Below are 19,324 nucleotides of genomic sequence, written 5' to 3' on the forward strand. Positions count from 1 at the left end.
TTACCTCCCCGCTGTCCCCCCCTGCCTTGCCTTATCCTACTGATTGTGACTTCGGATTCCTGATTAGTGGGGTTCCCCTCCCCCTCCTGGGCTGACTCAGTTTATTATGCATTCGCCTTTTTGATGTTTGTTATTTTTGTATGTATAAAAAAAGAAAATTGTCTTCTCCTGTTCTATAGCGTGGGCGACACCCTGTATCCGGTTTGTGCCTGCCCCCCGGAGTGGCTATCATTGTTTTTATCACATTGTGCCTTGTTCTTAGCGGCCAGCCCGTGCGGTTGTAGGCCCATCTCTGTAAATTTGAATTTGTTGCTCAATAAAAGTTTTTAACCCAAAAAAAAAAAAAAAAAACAGTGTTGCCATCAATTATGTAATTTCAGATGATGCAGTGATGTTATCAATGATGCCATAGAACATGTCATGAGTAAGGTATTTAGCAGTCAGTAGCGAGAGCAAGTCATAGTTATTTTAAGGCACAAGCTATAGTTACTTAACATAAATATAACTGGGAAATGTTAGTGGGTTTGTTAATTTTAAAAGATATGTTTTAACTGAGATGTTCACCTAATTATAATGTCCCTTAATCCTTCGTTTTTTTTTCCCAATGAATTTCCAGGCTTTTTTAATATAAAGTAAGATTATTAAAATTCCAAACTATAATTTCTCTTATCCTTAGTTGTTTTTCAGAGAATTTCTATGTTTTTCTAAAATGTAAAGTAAGATGTCCATCGCCGTGCACGGCATGGGATGGGTGCCTAACTCCTCACAGGCACCATACTCCCCCAACTATGCACGGTCAAAGGCCCTGAGTCCAGCCTATCGCTGGTTTCCAACTCCTGATGCGCACAGCCTTTAGCTGTGCACTGCCTGAGGTTGGGCAGGCCCTGCATTCAACACCCTGATGACGTGCATGACTGACTGTGTGATGTAATAATATAAAAGGTGCAATTTTAAGTATGGCAGACCTATTGACTTTGTCAAAGGGTTAGAACACCACAATATAAAAAGCAGGGCAATTGGCTTTTGCAAGGGGTCCGCATATCAACATATATGCAGATCTATTCGCTTTGTCAAAACTCACCAATAACTATAATCAAACGTTATAAAATATTTTCAATAAAGTCTTACTAAAATCAACATGCCTTTGAATAGTCTTTTTTAAATACTTTTCAAACCTTAAGCCACAAAATGCAGCCCTAGAACCAACCACAAGGGGCTTCTGCAATGCAGCTGAAGAGCATCCAACTGCAGCTCAGTGTGCTTTTAAAAACATATGGCAAGCTCTCCTGGTGTCATTGATTCAATGACCCAAGAGACTGAATGTGTTTTTTTTTAATGCTGCTGGGGTATGCTGCACTCCCTACAGCCCCCAACATTTAGAAATGGTTGGTGGTGCCCCTGCCCCTTCTAGGGGCACCCCCAGGAAGTAAACATATACTTTTAAAAATCCCTAGCGCATTATAGGGCTCTCCTGGCAGGGAGCAGTCAATAATAAATTAATATCTCCTGACGCTCATTTATTATTTTTTTTTTATTTGTTTTTTTAATGGGTGACCCGGTGCCCATCCAGGGCACCCACAACATGCCCAAATGTTTGGCGCCACAGTGTCCCCAGAGCGCCTGACAGCTAGCATTTTTTTGAGTGGTTGCCTTAGTGACTACTCCAGGCACCCACCTCTGTTGGTGTCCCCTGGGCCTTTTTAAGGTTTGGGGATGGGAGATGCACCCCCCTCCCCTAAACATGTATTGGGCCCCAATAAAATTAGGTAGGTACCCAGGGCCATCATGAGGCTCATAGAAGGGACGGCACGACCCCTCCCCTAAAAATAAATTGGGTATTACATCACTAAAACCTGAGCTGGAAAGCTTCAAGCTACTGATTGCTACTTTTCTATAATTGTTTGTTGTGTCTGACCCTCTTTCCACTGTAAGATTGTTCATTGGGTCAGCAGTACAAGGGAAGAGGAACCATGGGGAAGCAATATGCTAAATGACAGGATCAGAAGGAGCAAAAAGGCAGAGGTAGATTTGAAACAGAAAAGTATCAAAGCTGTGGCCAGCGAGGGAGTGACGTAGGTGAGTAGAAGGCTGGGTGGTGCAGGGAAGAAGTTGAAACAGATTACAGTTCGGATGCCTAGTAGGTTATTGGAAGCACAAATTACCAACTGGCTTGATGTAAAAACCTGGGGCCTCATTTATGAGAAATGATGCATCGCTGCGTGAAAGCAGCGTTGCGTCACTTCTCAGTGCACACTCCTTGCGACATGATTGATGCGTCATATTTACAGTATGACGCATCATGGCGCAAGGAGTTACAGATAAGTCAGTATTTCTGACGTATCTGTAGGCGCAAAAGTGACGCATTGCTGGAGTGTGTCACAAAAGTGACGCAACTCCAGCAATGTGTACTTTCACATGGGCAAGTCCCATGTTGTTAGTGCCTGCTTCAGTCTTACGCCTGCCATGAAGCAGGCGTAAGATTTTGACACATTAGCGGCCAAGAAATGGCACAGTGAAATCTTATAGGTGTCACTTCCATGACCCTTTCTTGCGTCAAAACGCCCCCCTTGCATACATTACACCTGGCGCAGGTATAATGTGGCGCAGGGGTTTACAAAGTGACGCATCTACCTAGATGCGTCGCTTTGTAAATATGGCGCAACAAGGCGCATTTTTTACGCCACTGGGGCGTCACAGATAGTGACGCACCGGCGGCGTAAAAGTAGCGCACAGCCTGATAAATGAGGCCCCAGGTAGCTTTGTAAACTAAAGACGTGTACTCTAAATGTGAAAATAAAATAACTGGAACTGTGAAAATGTTTACCAGTAAGATTTTTTATTTTTTTGAGTTAGAATCAAAGCAACATAACTCATGGTTCATGGAGTCCCCCCTCACTTCAGCATCTGCGCTCACGAAGCCAGTGCTTGCACAGCAGCGGCCGCTGCAGGTAAGGGCGGTGAGGCCGGCTGGGGGGACTTCGAGTGACGACCACGAGGGAAAATGAATTATTTATTTAATTTTCCCTTGTGGTCATCTCTCGAAATCCCCCCCCCCCCACACACACACCTGGCCCCAACGATCTTACCTACAGTGGCCACGGTTGGGATTGCACCTGTTCTTTATGGTACTGTAATATTTATATCGCACTCACTTCTTCTATGTGTAGCACCGAAGCGCTTCCCTATATCCGTAGCACCATACACCACACGGTTCGATCCCCAGCCCAGCACCATGTGACTTTGAGCAATAGCTCGCTTAATCTTCCCGACGGCCCCCAGAGCCTTGAAACCTTCGGGTAATTGTTCGCCCTTTACAAATACTGGATATTTAAATTTATACTCACATACTGAGTGTGGCTGGAAGGCAGGGGCGTAGCTAGAGCTTGTGGCGCCCGGGGCTATCCTTCAGATTGCCGCCCCCCCTGGGAGGGTGCTGGGGAAAAAGGACGGCGAGCACCTGAAAGAGGTCCGAGAGACACGTAGTATCGCCGCTAATAGTTATCTTGATCATGCAAGTTACATGCACATACATGACACAGTCCGGGGCAAGACAGCCCCAGTCCAAAATAGTGCCACCTGGGGCGGACCGCCCCCACCTAGCTACACCACTGAAGGAAAAGTAGAAGGAAACCAGAAACTTACATCAGTTCTACCTACCCTGTTTGTGACATCTCACTCGTAACAACACAGCTTGTGCAGGACCCTTGTCCCCTGTCCCCTATCTGCCCCGTCCATGACCTCAGCAATGTCTGCAGACTGGTTCACCACACTGGGCTTGACCACGATTCCCCTGGCAGCACCTTCAGGATACTATAGGTGAGTCCAATGCACCTGATCACTAGACTAACTCAGTTGGGGCAGTAGCAGCCCTGCAGTGTAAACCTGCTCGCTCCACCCACGCCCCCCATGAGAGCTCAGAAGGAGTAGTTTCTGTCCTGTAACTCCAGTTCTGTAGTAGGGGTATCTCTGTTATAGTCATAATCTAGTGAATAGTCCCGCCCATGTGCGTGGACCCCGGAGCAATCAAAAATAATCTCTTACAGTGTCAAAAAATGCAGAAAATGCATAGACACTTAAGAGAGAATTTAAAGACAGATAATGCAGCCAAAAGGCTACACTGTCCAGTACTTCAACTAGAAATTTCCACCATAAAATCCACAAAACAGCAAAGCCTGTACAGATTTCCCTTGCTTAACAGCAAAATCCCTCAGGAATGATAGAGAGAAGAACCTGGACAGACAAGCCCCATAGGCTGCCATTATGTGGCTTAATTAGGATACTGTGCCTTTAAGAGAACCTTCCAGAACCTTCTCTCAGTATCCCAGAATGCATAGCAGGTCCAACTTAGCCTCAGTTCTTTTCGAGGGCGTAGGAAACGCCAGACCTGTAGCATTATGATCATGAACAACACTCCACCGGGGAGGCGGGAGGGCGCTTATGACTATAACAGAGATACCCCTACTACAGAACTGGAGTTACAGGACAGAAACTACTCCTTCTGTAGTAGGGGATCTCTGTGTATAGTCATAATCTAGTGAATAGAATGGCAAGCCCATCCCCACACCAAGCGGCGGTGGAGAATAAAATAACGCCACTACTGTGCGAACAGATTCCGCAGCGAAGCCTGCCCAACCTGAGCGTCTGCCCTGGCATCAGTGTCCAGGCAGTAATGCTTAGCAAAGGTATGGACCGACTTCCAAGTGGCCGCCTTGCAGATCTCTGCAATGGGAACATTACGGAGCATAGCTGTCGTAGCAGCTTTGCCCCTGGTGGAATGAGCCTTAGGCTTACCTCCTAAGGTCTTATTAGCTTTGTAGTAACACAACTGTATGCAGGACACAATCCACCTCGAGATGGACTGTTTAGAGGTAGCAAGACCTGTCCTGACTGAGCCATAATTGACGAACAATTGGTCTGACCTACGAATATCTTTAGTCTTATCAAGATAAAACTTCAGCACCCTCCGCACATCCAGGGAATGTAAAGACCTTTCCGCCGGAGATGAAGGATTCTGAAAGAACGTAGGCAAAGTGATAGTCTGATTGATATGAAAATCAGAAACAACCTTGGGAAGAAACTTAGGGTGAGTACGCATAACAACTTTAGCATTATGAAATACAGTATAAGGTTCTTGGCAACACAATGCCTGAATCTCACTCACCCTGCGGGCCGATGTAATGGCCACGAGGAACGCCGCCTTCCAGGACAGGTGCTGCAACGAAGCCTTATGAATGGGTTCAAAAGGCTCCTTCATCAATCTGGACAGCACCACATTCAAGTCCCATGAAGGCGAAGGAAGCCTGACAGGAGGGAACACTTTCTTCAAGCCTTCCAAAAAATCTTTGATCACAGGGATCTGGAAAAAGGAAGTCTGTGAAGGGCCTTTCCTGTAGGCAGTCAAAGCAGCCAGATGAACCTTAATGGAATGGACATTAAGGCCCGACTGCGCCAGATGAAGCAGATATGGAAGGATGACATCTTCCTTGCATGACGTAGGGTCATAGTTCTTAGACTTGCACCAGATGCAAAACCTCTTCCACTTGTAAGCATAGGAAGTCCTAGTGGAAGGTCGCTTAGCCTCCTTCAGTATGCCCATACAATCCTCTGGGAGATTCAGATGGCCATATTGCACTATTTCAGGAGCCATGCCGCCAAACTCAAAGACGAGAGGTTGGGGTGCACCATCCGCCCCCCGAACTTCGTGAGAAGGTCCGGCCTGCACGGCAGCTTCATGTGAGGAAGGAGAGATCGGTGAAGCAGGTCCGTGAACCACCACTGTCTGGGCCATTCCGGGGCAATCAGAATCATTCTCGCCCTGGATTGAGACAGCTTGATGAGAACCGCCGGAATCAGGGGAATTGGTGGAAAAGCGTACAGAAAGCTGTTCGACCAGTTGATCCATAACGCGTTCCCCAGCGTCCCTGGCTGGTAGTACCTGGAGGCGAAGCCTCGGCATTTGCTGTTTTCGGCGGTGGCAAACAGATCTACGTCTGGAGTTCCCCACCTTGCGAAGACTTCTCCTAGTACTTCGTCGTTTATGACCCATTCGTGGTTTTCCTGCACGATTCTGCTCAGCTCGTCTGCCTGAACATTCTGCACACCTGGCAGATGGGTGGCCGTTATCGACAGTCCTCGAGCCAGAAGCCAGTGCCAGATCGCCTGCGCCTCCTGCGACAGAGTGCGCGATCTCGAGCCCCCCTGCTTGTTGAGGTAATACATCGTAGTCGTGTTGTCCGTCTGAACAAGCAGAGAGTTGGTCTGAAAGGACGGATGAAAGGCCTTCAGTGCCAAGTGAACAGCTCTCAGTTCCAGGAAATTGATGTGGTACGTGGACTCCGTCGGGGACCACGTCCCTTGAATTTGCAGATCTCCGGAATGCGCCCCCCAACCTAGGAGAGACGCATCCGTCACGATGGTCTGTGTGGGAATGTCCTTGTGGAAGGGAACGCCTCTGAGGAGATTCTCCTTCGAGCACCACCACTTCAGAGACTGAAGAGCATGTAGAGACAGTCGTATCCTGTCGTCCCAAGAACCTCTCCTCTGGTCCCACTGATCCTCCAAGCACTCCTGCAGAGGACGCATCTGTAGCCGTGCGTGAGGAGTGAGAAAAATGCAAGAGGCCATCGATCCCAGTAGAGAAGACACGGTCCTCACCGTCGTAGACGGAGTTTTCATGAGAGCCTGAGCCTTCCGAACGAGTGATAAACGTCGCTCTTCCGAAGGAGACACGCTTGCTGACAGCGTATTGATGGAGGCCCCCAAGTACTGGATGCACTGCACCGGAATCGGGACCGACTTGGACATGTTGATGTGCAACCCCAGCCTGTTCAAGAGAACGCACGTCTTCTGGAAGTGTGCTCGAGCTTCCGAGAAGGAGGAGGCCTTGATCAACCAATCGTCCAGGTACGGGTAGACAAACACCTTGTTCTTCCTCAGGTGTGCCGCTACCACTGCCATACATTTCGAGAATGTCCTGGGTGCAGACTTCAGTCCGAAGGGTAGCACCGTGTACTGATAGTGATTGGTGCCGACTTGAAAGCGCAGAAATTTTCTGTGTTTGCATGCAATGGGCACGTGGAAGTATGCGTCCTGTAGATCTATGGCACACATCCAGTCTCCCCGTTGCAGCTGAGGGTAGATCTGATGCAACGACAGCATGCGAAACTTTTCTCTGCGAATCCACTTGTTTGCCTGCCGCAAATCCAGAATGGGCCTGAACTCGTTTTTGTCCTTCTTGCGGACAAGAAAGAACCGAGAGTACAGACCTCTTCCTCTTTGAGACAGAGGTACGTCTTCGATCGCCCTTTTCCTTAGCAGAACGTCCGCCTCCGTCTGAAGCTCGCGCAGTTGATACTGCGAGCTGACGGGAGGAATCGATGGAGGAGGGCTGGTGAAACGTAGACTGTATCCATTGCAAACAATATTCAGCACCCACTTGTCCTGAGTAATTTTTCTCCACTCTGCCAGAAAAAATTGAACGCTTCCCCCCACCGGAGCGGGTAACGGACGAGGGGGAAGTAACAGCTCAGGGACGGGACCCGGCCGGGCCCTTGGTCGCGGTAGAGGACTGTTGACGACCTCTACCACCCTGTCGCTTCTGGAAGGGCTGCCTGTACTGCTGCTGCTGCTGCCGCTGTTGATGTTGACCAGCAGACTGCCCCCTTCCACGACCCTGCGCCCCAAACCGACGCTGGTACTGTCGGAAGGGTTTCTTTTCCTTGGGCTTTTCCAGGCCCACTGCCGTCAGGGTCTCCGCTTCGGCCTTCATCCTGGCCATCTCATCATCCGCGTGCTTCCCGAAGAGGGTATCTCCGGAAAACGGGAGATTCGCCACGCGTTGCTGCGCCTCCGGTTTCAACGATGTCAACCTGAGCCAAGCATGGCGTCTCTGGTGAATCCCGTGGCAATATCCGTGCGCGGACAGCAACGATATGTCTGCTGCAGCGCCGATGGCCTGATTAGAGACCAACATCCCCTCCTTGACGATCTCCACAAAGTCCTCCTTGCGGTCTCGAGGGACGAGGTCTGCGAACTGCTCCATCGAGTCCCAAAGGGACCGGTCGTAACGTCCCAGCAAAGCCGAGTCACTGGCAGCCTTCATGGACGAGGCGGATGTCCCACACGCCTTGCGACCAGCAGAATCGATCCACCGGCTCTCCTTGTCCGGAGGCACCGTGGACGCAGGGGAGGTGGAATGAAGCTTCCGAGCAGCAGTCACGATGACTGAATCCGGTACCGGGTCTTTCCTCAAGAAGGCTGGGTCTGAGTCCGGAGCCCTGTACTTTTTCAGTATCCTGGAAGGGACAGATCTCACCGTCGCCGGCGTCAGGAATAGCTGTTCGGCGGGCTCAAGGAGCCCCGGCACCAGAGGTAACAGGGGGCGAGACAAGTGCCTCTTGTGTAAAGTCTCAAAGATTACCGAGGTAGAAGCCGTAGGCGCTTCAACCTCAATGCCCAACTTCGCCGCACCACGCAGGAGAACCTCCTGAAATGTGCTAATATCGTCTATCGGAGACACCCTAGTCTCCGGCGAATCGGACAGCGTGGGCGAGTAGGAACGGGTCCCAGAAGGAGAACGTGACCTGGACCGACGCCTCTTGTGATGATGCCTGGATCGTGATGAAGATCCGCGGCCACTCCTCGATCTGTCCCGTCTCCCCGAGCGAGACCTCGACCTCTTGGGCCTCGGACGCTCCTTCGGCCTCCCAGGGTCAGGAGCTCCAGGCTTCTTAGGAGTCTTCTTCGGAGGCGTCGGGAACTTAGGCATCGACACCTCCCTCGGTGGGATCGGGGGTGGAGGGGCAACCGGACGCGGGTCCCGCGGAGCCGGCTTCGGAGGCGGGGTAGGGGCCTTCGGAGGAGGACCCTTCGGCACAGCAGGCCGCGGAGGAGGCGTAGACGGCTTCATCGGAGTATCCACCCCGGAATGCGCCAGTCCCGGCGAGCCATCACCTCTACCAGAGAGTGGGGAGCCCCCCACAGTCCTGGGCCTGTCCTTAGGACCTACAGACGCTGAAGACCGGTGTCCAGACGACGACCGATGTCCCCTCGACGTCGAACGGTCCTTCGGCGTCGACCGAATCACACTCCTCGACGTCGAACCGTGTCTACGTCTCGACGTCGACCCCGACCAGATCGACGAGCCACGAAACCTCGACGACGGGCGATGGTGCCTCGACGGCGACCTCGACCTCTTCGCCGGTCTCGACGTCGACTTCCTGGATCGCTTCGACGGCGACCCTTTGGATCTCCTCGACGTCGACCTCTCCGACCTTCTCGACGTCGATCTTCTCGACCGTCTCGACGTCGGCCTTTCGGAATGCTTCGACGTCGACCTCTTCGGCGCCGGAGATGCCTTTTGTCTCGACGGCGACCTTGACGACGAGGATCCCCTCGACGACGATGTCCTCGACGGCGAACGGCGGTGTCGCCTCGACGGCGAGCGCCGACGCCGGGCCCTCCGATGTCGATCACTCGACGCCGACAGCGACGACGAGGATATCGACACCGGCTTCGACGGCGGCCGGAACACGTTCCTCGACGTCGACGGGCGACGTTTTCTCGACCCAGAGCCCTGGGGAGACCTGGAACTGGCCGTTGACCGTCCCCTCGACGTCGTGGTCAGCGCAACTGACCCAGACGGAGACCTTGGGCGCGGGCTGGTCTTCCTGCCCCTGGGGAGCCCCCCAGAGGCCTCAGCATGGGTAGAAGGAGCCCCTCCTGACCCACCTCGTGCCTTCAGCTTCCTCTCCTCAAGCCCCTGAAGCCTGATCTTCTTCCTCTCCTTCAGGGTCCTTCCAGAGAAGCTTCTGCAGATCCTACACTCCTCAGGGATGTGGGAAGAGGGAAGGCAGAGAATACAGACCTCATGGGAGTCTGTCTTGGCCTTCTTTCTTGAGCACTCAGGGCACTTGTCGAATAATGCAGGCATTATTGGACAAAAAAGAGTGCAGAAACACAGAAAGAAAGGCACCAGAGTACTTTAAAAGTACCAAAAATCGAAATCAGTGTAAAACACCAACAAAAACCCTTGAAAGGGAGAGCTCAATGCTCCAGGGTCCTGCTTGCAGGAGCCGGAAAAAAGAACTGAGGCTAAGTTGGACCTGCTATGCATTCTGGGATACTGAGAGAAGGTTCTGGAAGGTTCTCTTAAAGGCACAGTATCCTAATTAAGCCACATAATGGCAGCCTATGGGGCTTGTCTGTCCAGGTTCTTCTCTCTATCATTCCTGAGGGATTTTGCTGTTAAGCAAGGGAAATCTGTACAGGCTTTGCTGTTTTGTGGATTTTATGGTGGAAATTTCTAGTTGAAGTACTGGACAGTGTAGCCTTTTGGCTGCATTATCTGTCTTTAAATTCTCTCTTAAGTGTCTATGCATTTTCTGCATTTTTTGACACTGTAAGAGATTATTTTTGATTGCTCCGGGGTCCACGCACATGGGCGGGACTATTCACTAGATTATGACTATACACAGAGATCCCCTACTACAGAAGAAGCCATCCCACATGCCCCTCCCACTACCCACCACCCCACCTGCAGCACAGTAGGACACTTCAAGGAAACGGGTCCTATCCGGGGGGTGTCAGGCACCATAGATGATTCACCCACCGTCATCGGGGAGTGGGAGTGGTAGTAGGGGTGCCAACAATCCATGCATTTTCATCACATTCTGCAGCATGCCAACCAAGTACGTGCAGAGACAGACACATATCTACATACCTTACAATTAGCTATCACATCACGTCATACTTGTCAACAAAAGACAACACATAAAGTACATTACAGAGAGCATCCCTCATAAAGATACGTTGTGTAGTTGGCTATGAGGGGTGACTAAACCAGTATGAACCAAAGCATGTTACATAAAAAAATCCCAAATCATACATTAGAGTTGCTGGCATGCATCCAAGAGAACTGAAATGTATCATAAACTATCACCACTGACAGTGCCATCATGCCATCTAGATAATTTTACCATGCTCAGTCCACTGCGAAATTTAGGGTCAAGGACATATTTAAGACCATACAATCAGTCATAGGCCTTCAACCATATTTTCACCAGCATACTAACACCCAGAGTTCAATTCATTCAAATCCGCACCAAATGCAAAGGATTCGAGCAAACTGCCCGTATAATATAACCAATATCAAAACTAATCTGATCATAAAGTGCTGTACTCGTACATGTGTAAGCAGAAAAAGCCATACAGTGCAAAAAACATGCCTGCATTTAGGCTCAAAAGCAGGTCATCCTACCCAAGGATCCGAGGCCAGCCAAAGAGCATAAACCCAATCTGACAGAGGCCCCCATATTATTTTTCCCTTCTGCCTGGGCCTTCTTCCTTTGTGCTCATACAATGCGATTTCTAAATGTCAGTATAGACAAAACCAGCCCCCTGCCATTGCTGAAAATTGTGAGGCTGTGGATTGCTGATGCGATGCACATACGAAAACAGCCATGGCCACATATATTAAGGAATCACCCCCTCTAGCCATTCCTGCCTCCTGTATGCCGAGGAGCATAGTTTGAGAGGGTAGAACAATATTGGTGTTGCATAGCTGCCAAGGTTTCAGAATGCCCTGTGTGAAATTTTCATAATTTAAGTGTAATTATGAGTGACATTGCAATGACTATGAGTGACACTTTCTGGCGATCAAATTTTAGCAATGAATACAAGGGAAAAATACAAATATCAGAAATGACACCCATATGAGCAATGAGAAACTCTAAGGAGATCTTGAATATTGCTTCAAAGCACCAGAAATGGAAGGGCACTAACTGGAGACGACTCCTTGCAATCCAGCTGCACAGACTATTGACACCAACTACATTTACTAATCTGAAAGTAATCTAAACTTTATGGGCAAAACAATAATTCATAAAGTAAACAGATTCAGTTATGGTTCACAGCAGAACTCATTCCAAGAACTGTATTAACGTTTCTTCCACAGTCATATTTTGTTAGTACTTCACAGTCTTGCAGGGGACCAACTCATGGGGTCTGGAGGTCACACAGATACTCGGAATGCACCTCAATACTAAATATATTTGTAGATAAGTGAACATGTATAGGATCAGGAGTACCACTGTTAAAAACAGATTTGCATGTAAAATACGCTACTAACTGGAAGAAAATATCACAGGCCCAAACTGTATCTTGACACCATATGGAATAACAAAAAAAAATTCAGTATAGATTCCATCTGTGGGCATATTAAAAGGAACTACACAAACTCTGCATAACTGGTACATTTGACGCCAAGTCGGCAGCTCTGGTCATTACGCCTCATCCTCTCCACACTTTCATGGTAGTAGTTTGTTCCTTTTCAGTGGTGCTAACAAGCGAAATGGGCTAGTGCAAGCTCAGCAGCCATAGCTGGCAAGGTTTCAGATTGCCACGAGTGACTTCATAAATTCAGTTTAATTATGTGTGACATTTCAACAACTATGAGTGACACTTTCTCGCAACCAAAACCCAGCAATGAAAACCAGGAAAACATATAAATATCAGCTGTTTCACCCATTTGAGCATCAAGACATTCTAAGAAGATGTTAAAACCGATGGAAAGCCCCAGAAACTGAAGCACCTTTCTTCTCTTCTACGCTGATCGTATTGTTAAACAAAATGAAGACTCAGATCTGCACCACTCATTGACAGCGTGCGCTGCGCCACTACAAACAAAAGAATGTTTCTGTAAATTTTAGCTAAGTCAGTTATTGAAATACGGTCAGATTATCTATTGCAAAAACCGGCGCAGTATACTTGCCACTTGCTCATCTCGAGTACAGAGGATAATATAATGACTGCCACAGTGGGGGGATAAGAAGAGAAAGAGGCGGATGACGACTGTTTTTCAGATTTATTTGGTCTCCTCACATGAAAGCGCACATCAATGATGACATCATTGTTCGCTGGGGTACGGAAAGTAGCCACGGTGCCGACTCTACTATCGAAATGTTCATCAAGAGCTCTTTCATTTCTTGTTTTGCTCTGTCAAACTTAAAATAAGAAACTTTACCTAATCGCTTTCTTGACTGCTCGGCCGCCCTAAAATGAGCAAAGGGACATCACTTTTTTTAAGAGCATTGTTTTAGGAGTTCACAGTTATAAATTCACTTACTTTAATTTGAGGCAGGCCGCGCGAAGAGAACAACAGGTGCATGCCCCTGGGATGGTGCATGCTCTCAGAGAGAGCTGTAGTGCAGGCAGCACGGCTCCGGTCGGGCCCGAGTTCTGGAACCCTTGTCCAGACCACGGAATCATGACGGGCGGACCGAAAATGGAAAGCAGCACCTTTCTTAGCTACAGGGCAGCAGCAGGCTCACAGTTGTGGCCTACACTGCCTCTCCCTCAGTGGTCGAAGTGGGAAATAAAAAGTAGGGGAACTGTGGGTGGAGAATCAGGGGGCAGGAATAACCAAAGAATGAATCAGTGGGCGGAGTCAGGGGTGTGGTTAGAAATAGCAAAACATATCAATTTTTAGTACGTTTAGCATTTCACTGACCAGTTACAGCTTATAACGTTATTTAATTAAAACAATGGATAAACATGTTTATTTGAGGTTTAATTCAGGAAAAAGCAAACACTTATAGGGAATACAGGTTTATGTAAAGCGTGTGAAATATAAGCAGGAACAACATGTTATCTTAACCCTTTTGTTGCTGCCGTCGGCCAACCGCCGTTGTGAGCACTACCTTTGTAGTGCTGCGCACGTCCGTTGGCTGATGCGGCCCTGTCCACTCATCAGAACGCCCGCACCGCGGCACAATTGCTGCCGCGGTTAAGGTGTTAATGATTTTACTTTTATTGTTCAGAAATCCATGATTATTATTGGTCTCAAACATTGAGGTCATGAATACAAGGCTCCTCATGTACACGTGTTAAGCAGGGCTCAGAAGAGAAAGGGACTCTTCAGGAGAATCTAGACTCATGGAAACCCACAAAGGCTCCTTCATATTCATGTCAGCCAGCTAACTGCTAAACCAAAATATGGCAAAAAGAACAACTGGTGGACAGAATGCAGAACAATATCATACATTCACCCCAGTACAGAGATCTGGGCTTAAATCCATAGTTTTTTGCTCACCATGCCATTCCAGTTTGGACCCAGCCATGTGCAAATCAGTCTTGATCCTGCGTCCAATGTGAACAGTCCAGCCTGAACTGCCAAGCCATATGTATTTAAGTGTCCTTTCATTCGGGAAGTGAACACAAAGCAGTACCCACTGAACTATGCACATAAAATATTGCTCTTTGATATGCATGATACATGTTCTTTGCAGCAGGCATATTCCCTTCTGCGCTACCGTAGATGAGTAAAACAGCCACTAGACAAAACATGCTCCCATCTCTCTCCAGCAGGTACATTGATCACCAAAGTTATCTTGGCACTTGTATTGTTGACCGAACCTGCTGAATATACAAAGAACTTTGAAGTGTTATTAAAACTCCTGCACTTGTACAAAAACAGCCGCCCCCAAACTAAACTGGCCCCCTACCCTTCCAGTCGCCCTGGGAAAGGCCTGCTCCTGCCCTTTCACTGCTCCTGTCCAGTCAGTACTCCTGCTCATGCTCGATCAACACTCCTGCTTCGTCAATTCCCCTGCCCCCTCCCTTCTCCTGCCCAGTCACTTCTCCTGGCCCGTCACTTCTCCTGGCCCGTCACTTCTCCTGGCCCGTCACTTCTCCTGGCCCGTCACTTCTCCTGGCTCGTCACTTCTCCTGGCCTGTTCAATGCTCCTGCCCTGTTCAATGCTCCTGCCCCGTTCCCCGCTCCTGTCCGTTCCCCGCTCCTGTCCGTTCCCCGCTCCTGTCCGTTCCCCGCTCCTGTCCGTTTTCCGCTCCTGTCCGTTTTCCGCTCCTGTCCGTTCACCGCTCCTGTCCGGTCACTGCTCCTGCCCCGTTCACTGCTCCTGCCCCGTTCACTGCTCCTGCCCCATGTTCCGTTCACTGCTCCTGCCCCGTTCACTGCTCCTGCCCCGTTGACTGCTCCTGCCCGGTTCACCGCTCCTGCCCGGTTACCACTCATGCTCATGCCTAATCACCGATCCTGCCCCATTACTTCTAATGCTTCGTCACTTCTCCTGCCCGGTCACCTCTCCTGCCCAGTTACCTCTCCTGCCCAGTCACCTCTCCTTTCCTGTTGCCTCTTGTGCCCGTCACTGCTCCTGGCCCATCACTTTTCCTGCCCCGTCACCACTCCTGCCCATTCACTGCTCCTGCCCGTTCACTGCTCCTGCCCGTTCACTGCTCCTGTTCGGTCAGCACTCCTGCCCGATCACCGCTTCAGCCCCATCACTTCTCTTGTCCCATCACTTCTCCTGCCCCGTTCACTATTCTTATCCGTTCACTGCCCCTATCTGTTCACTTCTCCTGCCCGTTACTTCTCCTGCCCACTCACCTCTCCTGCCCTATTACCTCTCCTTTCCTGTCGCCTCTTCTGTCCCGTCACTGCTCCTGCTCAGTTCACTCTGTGTACAACATTGACAAATTACACAAGGTGGCATATTCCCCACAGTACTCTGTTTGGGGAAATCTCCTCTGTAATCGCTAACTCCAATCTCACTGGCACATGATATGCTAAAGGCAGACGGCGGGCGCATTGTCATTCGAAAGGGGGTAATCAGCCTCATTCGGAAACTAAAGCATTTTCAATCGGAAGCTAAAGTATTTTCAATATTATATACAACAAAGCCATAGTTGTATGAATGTAGTATATTTATCTTTTCCAACCAACAACCTTTGACAAAGCCAATAGTCCTGGCTTGTTGTAGATGTAATGTTACTTGTTGTATTATATATGTGACGGCAATAACAGAAGCAGCAAAATAGAAGTTGGGCAGCATATTACGCTGGGCACATCTTTTTAGCATAAATGTTTAAGCCACATCCTTAATTATATAGGCCACGTCCCTTTGAGAGCCTCCCAGTTTTTTCATCCCACTTAAAGCCCTGCCCCAATTGTGCTGTGAGTGATTGAAGGTCATGAAAAGTTGGTTGTATGGGTGTCAAGGGGGATCATATTGTCAGAGCCACTGTAGCGTCACAACAAGAGATTCCCCAGCACACAGGCCCTTTACGAGGAGATACAAAGCTATACTGATCTGCGCTGCTTTAAGATTTCAATCAGATCTGCAGCCATTACAGTCTCAGACAAACAAAGTCAGCATAGAGGGAATTGAGACAAATATTTTTTCTCAGTCTCTTTTGATTGTACGGGGTTGCCTTCCTGAGGAACAGTGCAAAAAATGTCAGTGCAGTGAAAAAAACATGTCTCCTAGAGTAACCCTATACACCGAAAAGACATTTTTTTAGGCCTTCTCACGTAACATGACACAATCATTTTATTGTATTGTAATTGCATTTATATAGTGCTTACTACTACCCCCAACGAGGTGTCTAAGCACTCTTTCAGGGAAAGCTCCTCTGTAATCACTCCAATCTCACTGGCACATGACATGCTAAAGGCAGACGGCGGGCGCATTGTCATTCGAAAGGGGTTAATCTTCCTCAATCGGAATGACAATGAGCCTGCGTCAGCCTGTGAGAGCTCAGGGAGGGGCTGCTGCAGCCTCTGGAGTTCACAGAGAAGTGCGAGCAGCCCCTAGAAGCTGAAAGAAAAAAGTTAGCGTTTTTATTATGTAGGAATATTCTTGCCGTCCCGGGATGCGTTTTTGGAAGTAGGGGAACGGACTAGAATAATTTTTAGAAGTAGGGGCACGCCGTGCCCTTCCGTCCCCGCCCACTTCTACCACTGCTCTCCCTAGCTGCACGCATCGGAAGTAGTGACTGCTCAGACGTCACGCTCTGGAGCTTTTTAGCAAGCAGCAGGTCACGTGCGCAGCGCTTGCAGTTCAAACCGCAGCCGTGCAGCACTGTCCCGTTGCGGTGGCCTTTATAATGTATTTGGGACACTCTGAGTGTCCCCAAATAAATTTTAAAGGCCGCCGCAATGGGCCAGTGCTGTGCGGCCGCCGCCCTCACAATAGTGCTGCCTGGGGCGGACCGCCCCCTCCACCCCCGCCTAGCTACGCGGGTGCTGGAAGGCGGCTTTCTTTGTTTTGATCATATCTGTATCGTGTGCAGCCACGGCCGCTGCAGGTAAGAGTGGTGAGGCTGTGGGGCCAGGTTTGGGGGTATTTCGAGAGACGACCAGAAGGGGAAATTAAATAAATCATTCATTTTCCCTCGTGGTCGCCTCTTGAAATCCCCACCCCACCCCCACCCCCCCAGACTGCACTTACTTGCCGCGGCTGGTCGTGTGTGAGAACGAATAGTTTTTTACCTGTCGGTGTAGTTTTGCAGCTTGAAGATCTTTCTGGATTCACTATGCTGTGCATATTCCGCAATCTGGTGGTTGGGTCCGGAATCGTAGTCTTTTTTTTTTTTTTTTGTCGTAGCCCAGGTGGGGGGGGGGGGGGTTCTGTCTCTTTTTTCTTGTTTCTGTTTGTAGTGAATCCATGGCTATGTTTGTTAATCGTTTTATCAACGTACATTTTTTTTTTTTTTCCACGTATCTTGTAAGCTTCAACTTGCTTTCTTTCCTACGTGTTTCCACCCTTTTCTCCAGCCTAATCTTTCTGGCGGAGGTGGGTGGGTTCGCTAGTGAATCCAGAAAGATCTTCAAGCTGCAAAACTACACCGACAGGTAAGAAACTATTCGTTTTGCAGCGTGAATCTTTCTGGATTCACTATGCTGTGCATAGATTTTGTAGCGGTTTTCCTTACTTTTGTGGCGGTTGGGTGGAAGATGAGCGTTGGTTGTTGAATATATGTTGAAGCACTTTTTGGCCTACTTGTGCTTCTTTGTTCATCTGTACATCCACGCAATAGTGCTTAGTGAAAGTGTGCACTGAAGCCCATGTTGCCGCCAGGCATATGTCCTGAATTGGTGTGTCGGCCAGAAAGGCAATTGTTGCTCCTTTCTTCCTGGTGGAGTGGGCCTGTGCCCCTCCAGTTAGCTCCTGGCCAGCTTGTTTGTGGCAGAATTGTATTGTCTGTGCGATCCATCGCGCTATGGTGTTTTTAGTCACTGGTTTGCCCATGTAACTGTTTGCGAAGGATACGAAGAACTGTTTTGTTTTCCTGTGTTCCTTCGTTCTCTCAATGTAGTGCATCACAGCCCTTCTTGCGTCTAGGGTGTGGAGTGACCTCTCTGCGCTTGTAGTGGGGTTTTGGAAGAAGCTAGGAATCTGAATACTCTGATTCATGTGGAACCTTGACACCACCTTTGGCATGAAGTGTGGGTCTGTTCTCATCACGACCCTGTCACTGTGTATCTGGATGTAGGGTTTCTGCAGTGGGAGTGCCTGCAGTTCGCTCACCCTTCATAGCGAGGTGATTGCTACCAGAAAGGCCATCTTCATTGTTAACATTTGCAGTGATGCTTTGTGGATGGGTTCGAAAGGTGCTTTCATGAGCTCTGTCAGTACCACATTTTAGTTCCATGCCGGTGGCCGCATTCTCTTTGGCGGCGCTATTCTTTTAGCTCCTTCAAGGAATCTTTTTACGACTTGGGATGTGAAGAAGCTTCTCCCTGTTTCTCCTCTTGTGTATGCCACAATCGCTGCCAGGTGCACCCTCAGCGAGGATGAGCTTAGCTTAGCCTTAATTAGGTGCGTGAGGTATCTTAGCACCGTGGATTCCTTTGTCAGTTTCCTTTGGAGCTGTTTCTTGCAGCACCATTGAGTGAATCTTTTCCATTTTTCCCCATAGCACTTGCGTGTGCTGGGCCTTCTTGCCTCTCGTAGCACCCTCAGGGTGCTCTCTGGTAGTTTTAGGAGTGCGAATTCTAAGTCCTCAGGAGCCAGGCTGAGAGGTTGAGGCTCTCTGGCTCTGGGTGTAGAATTTCTCCATTTTCCATGGAGAGTAGGTCTCTTCTCTTTGAGAACTTGTGGGGTGGCCCCTGCGCCATCTCCATTATCTGAGAATACCAGGTCTGTCTGGCCCATTGTGGTGCCACAAGGATGAGCGTCATGTTGCTCTTCATGCATTTGTTGAGAACCCTGGGGATCAGTGGTATCGGGGGAAAAGCGTAGGCATATGTTTTTGACCAGCTTATCCATAGGGCATTCCCCTGGGACAGTGCCTCTGGTTGCCTGGATGCAAAGTACTGGCATTTTGCATTCCGGTGTGTTGCACATAGGTCTATTGTTGGTGTGCCCCATTTCCTGAATAGTCTCTCTGTTTCCTGAATATTGAGTTCCCACTCGTGGGACGCTGAAGTCTGCCTGCTGAGCCAATCCGCTTCCGCATTGTCCTTCCCTGGCAGGTGTATGGCTAGCAGGTCTATTTTTAGTGGTATAGCCCATTTCCAGATCTC

This window comes from Lissotriton helveticus, chromosome 7 (genome assembly GCF_964261635.1).
Source record: "Lissotriton helveticus chromosome 7, aLisHel1.1, whole genome shotgun sequence".
Taxonomy (NCBI): Eukaryota; Metazoa; Chordata; class Amphibia; order Caudata; family Salamandridae; genus Lissotriton; species Lissotriton helveticus.